The following is a 12,471-nucleotide window of genomic DNA, read 5'->3' as shown; positions in this document are numbered from 1 at the left end:
TAAACACAGTGATGTCACAGTACAGGGATAATAAACACAGTGATGTCACAGTACAGAGATAATACACACAGCGATGTCACAGTACAGGGATAATAAACACAGCGATGTCACAGTACAGAGATAATAGGACAAGGGATGTCACAGTACAGGGATAATAAGCACAGTGATGTCACAGTACAGGGATAATACACACAGTGATGTCACAGTACAGGGATAACAAACAGCAATGTCACAGTACAGAGATAATAGGACAAGGGATGTACAAAAGCCAGGAAGAACAGCATGCTGCACTGGGAATTCCTATACATGTTTTATTAAAATAAATGAAATTACATAAAAACAAACAAAACCACAAGCTGTGCATTTCAGTGGCGGTGTGCCGCCTTCTTCAGGGGTGTTCTGCACAGGGACAGAGTGGGGACCAGCCGGACAGGGACAGCCTAGTGATCTTGCCTTATGTTGTCAAACCCTCATCAGCTACCTTTGGCCACCCTGGAAAAGAGACCGGAAGACTGAGGAACCCACGCCATTCATGGATTTCCACAACGCACCCATGAGGGCATATTGCAGATATAAAGCTGGACTTCTATCTGTGAAACTGCATCATGAAAGCGACGGGCGAGTTAATGAATAACCCATGGTCATTTTTTAATGGTAAAAACATATACGTTACCTGTGTATACTGATGATGGATGGTAGTAACACAGCATAACTCGCCTTGAGGTTTTGAATCCAGGACTTGGGCCATTATTTTACCTGGCTGAAGTATTGGGCTATTTCATTATATCTAGATAGATACATGATAGAGTTGCAATAAAAAGTATGTGAACCCTTTGGAATGATATGGATTTCTGCACAAATTGGTCATAAAATGTGATCTGATCTTCATCTAAGGCCTCATGCACACGACAGTATTTTTTCACGGTCCGCAAAAACGGGGTCCGTAGGTCCGTGATCCGTGACCGTTTTTTCGTCCGTGGGTCTTCCTTGATTTTTGGAGGATCCACGGACATGAAAAAAAAAGTCGTTTTGGTGTCCGCCTGGCTGTGCGGAGCCAAACGGATCCGTCCTGAATTACAATGCAAGTCAATGGGGACGGATCCGTTTGACGTTGACACAATATGGTGCCATTTCAAACAGATCTGTCCCCATTGACTTTCAATGTAAAGTCTGGAGTTCTTTTATACCATCGGATCGGAGTTTTCTCCAATCCGATGGTATATTTTAACTTGAAGCGTCCCCATCACCATGGGAACGCCTCTATGTTAGAATATACTGTCGGATATGAGCTACATCGTGAAACTCAGATCCGACAGTATATTCTAACACAGAGGCGTTCCCATGGTGATGGGGACGCTTCAGGTTAGAATATACAAAAAAACTGTGTACATGACTGCCCCCTGTTTTTAACTCATTGGTGGCCAGTGTGCGCCCCCCCCCCCTCCCTCCCTCTATTGTAATAATAGGATTGGTGGCAGTGTGCGCCCCCCCCTCCCTCTATTGTAATAATAGAATTGGTGGCAGTGTGTGCCCCCCCCCTCCCTCCCTCTATTGTAATAATAGCATTGGTGGCAGTGTGCGCCCCCCCCCCCCGATCATTGGTGGCAGCGGAGTAGAAGCATCATACTTACCTGGCTGCTGCGATCTCTGTGTCCGGCCGCGGGAGCTCCTCCTACTGGTAAGTGACAGGTCTGTGCGGCGCATTGCTGTCACTTACCAGTAGGAGGAGCTCCCGGCTGGACGCAGACATCGCAGCAGCTAGCAGGTAAGTATGAATCTTCTACTATTGCTAAGGCTAAGTAACCATGGCAACCAGGACTGCAGTAGCGTCCTCGTTGCCATGGTTACCGATCGGAGCCCCAGCGATTAAACTGGGACTCCGATCGGAACTCCGCTGCCACCAATGATCGGGGTGGGGGGGGGGGGGAGGCCGCACACTGCCACCAATGTATTAAAAGAATAGAGGGAGGAAGGGGGGGCGCACACTGCCACCAATGTATTAAAACAATAGAGGGAGGAGGAAGGGGGGGGCGCACACTGCTACCAATGTTAATGCAATAGAGGGAGGGAGGGGAGGCCGCACACTGTGCCACCAATGCTATTATTACAATAGAGGGAGGGGGGGGGCGCACACTGTGCCACCAATGTAATTGATGCAATAGAGGGAGGGAGGGGGGGCGCACTGGCCACCAATGAAATTTAAACTGGGGAGGGAGGGGGGTCTGCCCCCTGCTGCCTGGCACCCCGGATCTCTTACAGGGGGCTATGATGGCACAATTAACCCCTTCAGGTGCAGCACCTGAGGGGTTAATTGTACGGATCACGTCCCCCTGTAAGAGATTGGGTGCTGCCAGGCAGCAGGGGGCAGTCATGTACACAGTTCGTTGTATATTCTAACTAGAAGCGTCCCCATCACCATGGGAATGCCTCTGTGTTAGAATATACTGTCGGATCTGAGTTTTCCCGAAGTGAAAACTCAGCTATGAAAAAGCTTTTATGCAGACGGATCTTCGGATCCGTCTGTATGAAAGTAACCTACGGCCGCGGATCACGGACACGGATGCCAATCTTGTGTGCATCCGTGTTCTTTCACGGACCCATTGACTTGAATGGGTCCGTGAACCGTTGTCCGTCAAAAAAATAGGACAGGTCTTATTTTTTGGACGGACAGGATACACGGATCACGGTCTCGGCTGCAAAACGGAGCATTTTCCGATTTTTCCACGGACCCATTGAAAGTCAATGGGTCCGCGAAAAAAAACGGAAAACGGCACAACGGCCACGGATGCACACAACGGTCGTGTGCATGAGGCCTAAGTCACAACAATAGACAATCAGTCTGCTTAAACTAATAACACACAAAGAATTAAATGTTACCATGTTTTTATTGAACACACCATGTAAACATTCACAGTGCAGGTGGAAAAAGTATGTGAACCCCTAGACTAATGACATCTCCAAGAGCTAATTGGAGTGAGGTGTCAGACAACTGGAGTCCAATCAATGAGATGAGATTGGAGGTGTTGGTTACAGCTGCCCTATAAAAAGCACACACCAGTTCTGGGTTTGCTTTTCACAAGAAGCATTGCCTGATGTGAATGATGCCTCGCACAAAAGAGCTCTCAGAAGACCTACGATTAAGAATTATTGACTTGCATAACGCTGGAAAGGGTTATAAAAGTATCTCCAAAAGCCTTGCTGTTCATCAGTCCACGGTAAGACAAATTGTCTATAAATGGAGAAAGTTCAGCACTGCTGCTACTCTCCCTAGGAGTGACCGTCCTGTAAAGATGACTGCAAGAGCACAGCACAGACTGCTCAATGAGGTGAAGAAGAATCCTAGAGTGTCAGCTAAAGACTTACAAAAGTCTCTGGCATATGCTAACATCACTGTTAGCGAATCTACAATATGTAAAACACTAAACAAGAATGGATTTCATGGGAGGATACCACAGAGGAAGCCACTGCTGTCCAAAAAAACATTGCTGCACGTTTACAGTTTGCACAAGAGCACCTGGATGTTCCACAGCAGTACTGGCAAAATATTCTGTGGACAGATGAAACCAAAGTTGAGTTGTTTGGAAGAAACACACAACCCTATGTGTGGAGAAAAAGAGGCACAGCACACCAACCTCAAAACCTCATCCCAACTGTGAAGTATGGTGGTGGGGGCATCATGGTTTGGGGTTGCTTTGCTGCGTCAGGGCCTGGACGGATTGCTATCATCGAAGGAAAAATGAATTCCCAAGTTTATCGAGACATTTTGCAGGAGAACTTAAGGCCATCTGTCCACCAGCTGAAGCTCAACAGAAGATGGGCGTTGCAACAGGACAACGACCCAAAGCATAGAAGTAAATCAACAACAGAATGGCTTAAACAGAAGAAAATACGCCTTCTGGAGTGGCCCAGTCAGAGTCCTGACCTCAACCCGATGGAGATGCTGTGGCATGACCTCAAGAAAGCGATTCACACCAGACATCCCAAGAATATTGCTGAACTGAAACAGTTCTGTAAAGAGGAATGGTCAAGAATTACTCCTGACCGTTGTGCACGTCTGATCTGCAACTACAGGAACGTTTGGTTGAAGTTATTGCTGCCAAAGGAGGTTCAACCAGTTATTAAATCCAAGGGTTCACATACTTTTTCCACCTGCACTGTGAATGTTTACATGGTGTGTTCAATAAAAACATGGTAGCATTTAACTCTTTGTGTGTTATTAGTTAAGCAGACTGTGATTGTCTATTGTAGTGACTTAGATGAAGATCAGATCACATTTTAAGACTAATTTGTGCAGAAATCCATATCATTCCAAAGGGTTCACATACTTTTTCTTCAACTGTAGATAGATAGATATTAGATATGAAAAAAGAAAAAAAGATGAGCAGCACACACATCGACGGGGTGCAATTCCTTGGAGCAGGTCACGGACTTGATCCAAATTGGTATAAAAAATAGAGAAATCCTGTGTTCTGCCTTGGATTTTTCTATTTTTTTTTAGATATTAGATAGATAGATATTAAAAGTTAAGTTTTAAGATGTTGCCAGTGATAAACAATTTAACCACCAAAGATCACCCATCACCATTATAAGCTTTCCAGTTTTTGGAAGAGATTACAAATATAATTTCTTACAACTACTGTATACAGTGGAAAAAATGATTGCAATACAACTAAATAACCATGAAAAATGCAAAACCAACTGGAGTTCTTGGGAGAAATTTGCCCAAATATAACCTGCACATGAGCCTTGTATATAGGGTGGCAATTTGTTTGTTTCATTGGAAACCAGAAGAGGGTGACTGAGAATTTGAGACAGATTACGGAAGAGGAGGAAACAAGAAAAAAAAGAAAAATTAAATTGAAAATTTTATGGATAGGCATCCCCAAATATACTACTAGAATTCATTATTGATATTAATATTATTGATATTTTCCTGATCCTATTATTCCCACCATATAATTCAAGATTATTTTTTTATGTTTTTATTATATAATTTTATTATTATTTTTTTAAAATAATTGTTATGCAGTGAAGATTATTATCATTTTAACTGCTGTACACGACTACTTCTGAGAAATAAATAAATAAACATTAAAAGAAGAGAACCATCTTGCCAGCACCACCTCTTTGAAGTGGCTCCGTATGAGCCAAAATCTGACTTTCCAACAAGCCTTGGGATTTGACAAGGGAATATAAATGAAGCCAGATATATTTCCCTTATCAAATAGCAAGGCTTCTTAGAAAGTAGCCACTTCCAATAGGTGGCGCTGGTGAGTTGGTTCTTACCTCTTCGCATATTTGTTTCCCGGGAAGCTTTTCCAACAAGTCTCCATACAGGGTTGGTCTCTTGAAGGAGGTTCGGTACCTTGCCTTATGTATAACTCCAAATAATTACATTATTAAACCACCAAAAATCTAAGCTCAAATAATCTTCATATAAAATAACACTTTATTATAGTACAGCATTAACCGCGCATGCGCCGATCACCTACCAGAGAGACGCGCCTCTATGGTGGTGGACCAGCGCACGCGCAGTCCATCGCTCCAGTTATAGATGGTCATTCTGGTGGCACATGCGCTGGAGAGATTCTTGATGTGGGCCTCTTCCTCCTCTTCCGTGTTCTGCGTTCCTAGCCTCGCTTATAGTAAATGTCCTGATAGGCTAAAGTGAGCACATGCTCCTGACGTTTTACGTCTTCCCCACTCAATGTGACTCTCCTCAGGATAGGTCATCGATATCTGATTGGTGGAGGTCTGACACCCGGGACCCCCGCCGATCAGCTGTTTGAGAAGTCATCGGTGGTCCTGTGAGCGCCATGGCCTTCTCACAGCTTTTCCTAGGCCGAGTGACGTCACGTTCATCGGTCACCTGGCCTGGGCGCAGCTCCACCCTGTAGAAGTGAATGGGGCTGAGCGCAATACCAAGCACAGTTGCTATACAATGTATGGCGCTGTGCTTTGTGAGCGGCTCACAGGAGCGGCGGTGCCTTCTCAATCAGCTGATTGGCGGGGGTCCTGGGTGTCGGACCCTCACTGATCAGATACTGATGACCTATGCAGATGATAGGTTATCAGTATATAAGTCTCGGAAAACCCTTTTATTGTTCTGCCCCCATCGCCTCCTGCAGAAGCCGAGCGAAACACGTATTGAGGCTCTGCCAGACGCACTTTTATCTTTATTTATGTGCCGCACTTTACTCCGACTTGTCCGCGTATTTTAGAATTTATAGCACCAGATCATCTGACGTATTTATACTTAAAGGGGTCGTCTCACTTCATCAAATGGCCTTTATCATGTAGAGAAAGTTAATACAAGGCACTTTCTAATGTATCGTGATTCTCCATATTGCCTCCTTTGCTGGCTGGATTCATTTTTCCATCATATTTATACAGGGTTTACGACCACCCTGCAATCCAGGAGCGGTGGTCGTGCTTGCACACTATGAGAAAAGGCATCGGGCTCTCTGGTGGCCGGGACCAAGGGTCGGCACTTTTTCCTAAAATGTACACACTCGACCACCGCTGCTGGATTACAGGGTGGTCGTAACCCCTGGAAACGAGCAGTGTATAATGTGATGGAAAAATGAATCCAGCCAGCAAAGGAGGCAATATGGAGAAGGACAATACATTAGTAAGTGCCTTGTATTAACTTTCTGTACATGATAAATGCTATTTGCTGAACCCCTTAAATTTATGCCAGTCCTTCATTTTTATCTGTAATTTTGCCATTACTTTTTGTGTAACCTTTTAATGTTGTACCAGAATAAAGTGTAATTTTAGATGGAGATATTTTTTTTTGGGTGGTTTAACAATACACAGCAGCGGCAACGTGATCTATGGAAAATGCCTGCATGGCTGCACAAACAGAGCGCTGCTGTAAAGGCGGTGTACACTGTCATATAACAATGCCTGTGACATATAATTACTTCTTAATTATCTGAAATAGGCCAAGTAACAAACACGTCCGCAGTGATGCAAATGGTGCTTTTCCATAGAAAGTTGGAGAAAATCCAGCAAGGAGACGGGTGAGTCACGGGAAGGTGTCGCTCGGATTTGGACAAACGCTGTTGTTTTATTCGTATGAATGCAAAAGAAAAGGAGCGGAGGAAATAAAAAATATAAAAAAACACAGAATACATGTAATCATTGTCTTAAAGGGATTGTCCATCCTGTTATTGTAGCCTCAGCTTTGCGCGTGGAAGGGCCAACATGGAACATGCTTAGAGGAGAGGTGTCAAAAATCAAGATGATGCCTGATCAGGCCTCCTCACATTATACCTAGTACAGCGCCTTGCATTGTATGGTGGCCGTGCTTGGTATTGCAGCCCAGAAAGACCGTGTGACCGATGGAAGTGATGTCATTGGCGGAGGAAGAGGCTGCAGCGCTCACGGGGGCATTGCGGACCCTTCCAGCAGCTGATTGACGGGGGCTCCCAGAGTCGGACCCCTACCGATCTGATGTCGATGTCCTATTCTGAGAAAAGCTTGACAATATTTAATGAGGTATTCCTGTTTAAACAATTACATTTATTTGTTTAGAGAAGCAGCAGTTATACGGTTTTCTAATATACATGTATTTAAAAGTTTATAATATTAATATTTATTATTACAACCCCTTTTTGGTCGTAGATCTGAATGGGACTAAAGATGGCGTCAATCCTTTCTGCTGCCCGAGACGAAAACTGAAACGCCAGGCTCAGGCAGTGCGATAATGATGACACCGGCCTGTGATAGGATACAGGAACTAGGGCTAAAGCCTATGAGAGGAAACGGTGGGCCAGGGAGACATCGCTCCAGTGCCCCGACATTCAACTGTATTGTTGTCCTTTCTAGCAGAAGCCTGAAGGTTTTGTGCCAATATTGACTGGTATTTGGAACTGTTCATAATTCCCTCTAGCTTAACTAAGGCCCCAGAAAAACATCCCCTTGGCATGATGCTGCCACCACCATGCTTCACCGTGGGGATGGGGTTCTTTTGGTGATGTGCAGTGTTGTTTTTGGGCCAAACATATCTTTTGGAATTGTGGCCAGAAAAGTTCCACCTTGGTTTCATCAGACCATAACACCTTTTCCCACATGCTTTTGGGAGACTTCAGATGTGTTTTTGCAGAATGTAGCCTGGCTTGGATGTTTCTCTTCGTAAGAAAAGGCTTTCGTCTTGCCCCTCTACCCCATAGCCCAGACATATGAAGAATACGGGAGATTGTTGTCACATGTACCACACGGCCAGTACTTGCCAGATGTTCCTGCAGCTCCTTTAATGTTGCTGTAGGCCTCTTGGTCGCCTCCCAGACCAGTCTTCTTCTAGTCTTTTCCATAGGCGTGTGCAGCCTATTGCATTAGGGTGTGCACCCTAAAGCACAAACACACACGCCGTGCGTGCGTGTGTATGTATATATATATATATTATAGCCACAGATCCTCCATAACAGTGTGTCAATTTTTATTGTACTAACCTAATACTTAAAATACAAGCTTTCAAGAGTTTTCCTTTCTTCCTCGGTACGCTTGAGTATTCAGAAACAATCTGGTCCTAAGGGTGGGTTCACATCTGCGTTATGCCATTCCGTTATAGGTTCCGTTTCAAACGGAATATAACGGAATGGCCAGATGGAATGCAAAACGGAATTCTGTCCTAATAGAAGTTTATGAGAAAGCATAACCGATCCGTCTGGGTCCTGTCGACAGGACTTTGTTTTCCGTCTTGCATAACAGGAACCAGATGGATCCGTTTGGGTTCCCATAGACTTTTATGAGGACGGAGAGCAAATGGAAAGCCTCTTGCAGAGTCCGCACTGTACGAGAGAGATAGCAGTGGCTGTGAAGGGGAAAGTTAGAGAGCACAATGACTGCCCCAGAGCCTTTCTGCTGCCTGACCAACTGTATGCTGCCACAGCGCCAGCCCAGCCTGCAGACATCAGAGAGGCCTGGGGTCCACATTATAGCACCACTACATTTACTTATTATCAAAAAGCATCATACATAACCAAGCAAAAGCCAGAATATAATAAAAGACTAAAACATTAAACTACATTTATAATAAAACAATTTACTTACAAAAGAAGCTATTCAGTCGTCTGCTGTGCCGTCCTCTGCTTGCTTCCACAGATTATTTGCCCTCCTTTCTGTCTCTCCTCTGTTATGGGGGGTATGTGGATGACGCACTGTTATGGGGATCTGTGGATGATGCACTGTTATGGTGGATCTGTGGGTGATGCACTGTTATGGGGATCTGTGGATGACACACTGTTATGGGGGAATCTGTGGATGACACACTGTTATGGGGGATCTGTGGATGACACACTGTTATGGGGATCTGTGAGTGACACACTGTTATGGGGGGGATCTGTGGATGACACACTGTTATGGGGGAATCTGTGGATGACACACTGTTATGGGGGATCTGTGGATGACACACTGTTATGGGGATCTGTGGATGACACACTGTTATGGGGATCTGTGGATGACACACTGTTATGGGGGATCTGTGGATGACACTGTTATGGGGGATCTGTGGATGACACAGTGTTTTGGGGGATCTGTGGATGACGCACTGTTATGGGGGACCTGTGGATGACGCACTGTTATGGGGGACCTGTGGATGACACACTGTTATGGGGGATCTGTGGATGACACAGTGTTATAGGGGATCTGTGGATGACACACTGTTATGGGCATCAGTGGATGACACACGGTTATGGGGGCATCCACAGATCCCCCCCCCCATAACAGTATCATCCACAGATCCCTTCCCATAACAGTGTCATCCACAGATCCCCCCATAACAGTGTCATCCACAGATCCCCCTTAAAAGGTGACATATTCCACACAGATGCCCCCATAACAGTATCATCCACAGATCCCCCCCCCCATAACAGTGTCATATTCCACAGATGCCCCCATAACAGTGTCATCCACAGATATCCCCTTAACAGTCTATTAAGGGGATATCTGTGGATGGCACTGTTATGGGGGCATCTGTGTGGAATATGACACAGATGTGGGGGGGATCTGTGGATGACACATATATAGCAGCATCTTGTGCTATATATGTGTCATCATCCACAGATCCCCCCCCATAACAGTGTTCCTGACAGTGACCCCCAACAGGGGGTGGAGGCCGGCAACTATTGTAAGACCCCGCCGCGTTCCTTATGTAAAGTGTTGTAATTAAACTTGTGCCAAGTTGTACGTACTACTATCTAATCTATTACTAACTTACTGGGACAGGACTCCAGCTAGGATTCACAGTTTTTCTTTTTCACAGTGCACAATCACCATTCACTGGGCTGCCTGGGCATGGGCACTGGGCGGGCAGGCAGGCTCGTCAAACATTCAAACTAGTCGGCAGCAGCGTAACGTGACGGAGTCACGCCGCACGCGCCTGCTCCTCCCACTTTATTAATGAAGCAGGCAGCGCAGGCGTGTGACGTTGGAGTGAGTGACGTTACGCGGCCGGCCGCCGGGAGACGGAGCACAGGAGCAGTGAGCAGTCCTATACAGTATTGAGTCGTCAGTCGAGCAGTCTGAGCAGATGCATGTCATTGAAGCTGTGCGGGGCTGGCAGCCGGGGCTCAAGCGGCAGGCGGCAGTGCAGGAGGCGGAGCACAGGGGTGTGATTAGGGTGCGCCCAGGCACACCCGGCACACCCCGTGCGCACGCCTATGGTCTTTTCATCAGTTTTGGAGGGACGTCCAGTTCTTGGTAATGTCACTGTTGTGCCATATTTTCTCCACTTGATGAGGACTGTCTTCACTGTGTTCCATGGTAGATCTAATGCCTTGGAAATTCTTTTGTCCCCTTCTCCTGACTGATACCTTTTTACAATGAGATCCCTCTGATGCTTTGGAAGCTCTCTATGGACCACGGCTTTTGCTGTGGGATGCGACTAAGAAAGTTTCAGGAAAGACCAACTAGAGCAGCCGAACTTTATTTGGGGCTAATCAGAGGGACTTTACATGATGGCCGGTGTATGCTGACTCCTATGTAACAGGATTGTAAATGTGATTGCTTAATTCTGAACACAGCTACATCCCCAGTTATAAGAGGGTGTGCACACTTATGCAATCACATTATTTTAGTTTTTTGGAAGAATCAGTTTGTTTTTCAGTTGAGTTGTACAGTTTATAGGTCACATTAAAGGTGGAAAAAGTTCTGAAATGATCACAGAAACCTGACATTTTACCAGGGGTGTGTAGACTTTTTATATCCACTGTATACACTACCGCAGGTTGATTTATCACCCTATATAATCCAGTTAGCGGACCGGGCTTATATCAAACGAGAAGCTGGTGGCAGTGAAAAGGCTCCCTCAGCTTGTTGTCAGTGAATAGACCATACCTGTTCATTATCTAGTGGCTGTAAATCTATATGAACCCAAACTGAAATGAAAGGTTTTGCCCTTGTTTTCTGATGCATTAGTTCCATCACTTCTCTGTGTGTGAGAAGCCCACAGTGCACAACTTCGTTGTTTCTTCATCACAAGATGTGGGTGAGCCTTCCCTTTAAGTAACACCCACTTGTTACTTCTGCTGCATGCTACACGGTTCATTGCTTAGTCAGCACCCGCCTTAGGTTTGGGCCTCTGTGCACAGTTGGACGGAGTTCTGCTGTTGTCATCCAAAACATGAAAGCAACAGACCGGGCAAATGTCAGCAGATGTGTGCAGAGAGCAGCAGGTTCCAATATCACGTTCTCAGGAAGGAATAGTTCTCCCGTAACACCAGTTTAACTCAAGGAAGACAAAAATTTTAGCAGGGCCCCCTCTCTGATTTTTGACAAATGTCCGATTTTGTATTATGCGGAGGAATTTTTTTTACTTAAAAAAAGAAAAGTTCTCCCCCAGCAGTCATGGCCACGCTGCTCACTAGCTCCCAGGTTTATGGCAGCTTAGACCCACTGGGCGCCCTCTCCTCCATCCAGGTGGGCCCAGCCACTGGAGTAGCTCTGTAGCTCCCCCCCTGCTTTTTACCGGCAATGCCTCTCACTGCCCATAGGTTACATAGACACTGTCTCCTTCCTATTCTTAAAGCACCAGTGCTCATCCTAACCTTCCCTAGCCAATCGCTGGCTACCTTGGGGTACTTGCAGAACATTCCCCTGTGGGAAGGTCCCTGTCACAGAATGTGTACAGGTAACAAGGCAAAACAACATGCATAAATGACTCGCTGGATCCAAAAGCTAAGGAACGAAAGGGAGACCCCTGTAGAAGACCTGGCACTTTCCCTGGCTGCTCAGCCTATGCATAGATCCGAATGGTGGAGGTATGCATATCCACGTACCTTGACTATATAACCCCTGAGCACCCTACAATAGTGAGGGGACACGACCACCGGCTCCCTACACCAGACACGGAGGGAGTCAGGGTCACCTGGGATCCAGCAAACAGAAAATAACAGATAACAGTTTAACACTTAACTTTGTAGAGGAGAGGAGAACCAGATGGGCATGCACACATACTCCAGGAAGAAA

The sequence above is a fragment of the Bufo gargarizans genome, chromosome 5, assembly GCF_014858855.1.
Source record: "Bufo gargarizans isolate SCDJY-AF-19 chromosome 5, ASM1485885v1, whole genome shotgun sequence".
Taxonomy (NCBI): Eukaryota; Metazoa; Chordata; class Amphibia; order Anura; family Bufonidae; genus Bufo; species Bufo gargarizans.
This window is presented reverse-complemented; position numbering follows the sequence as displayed.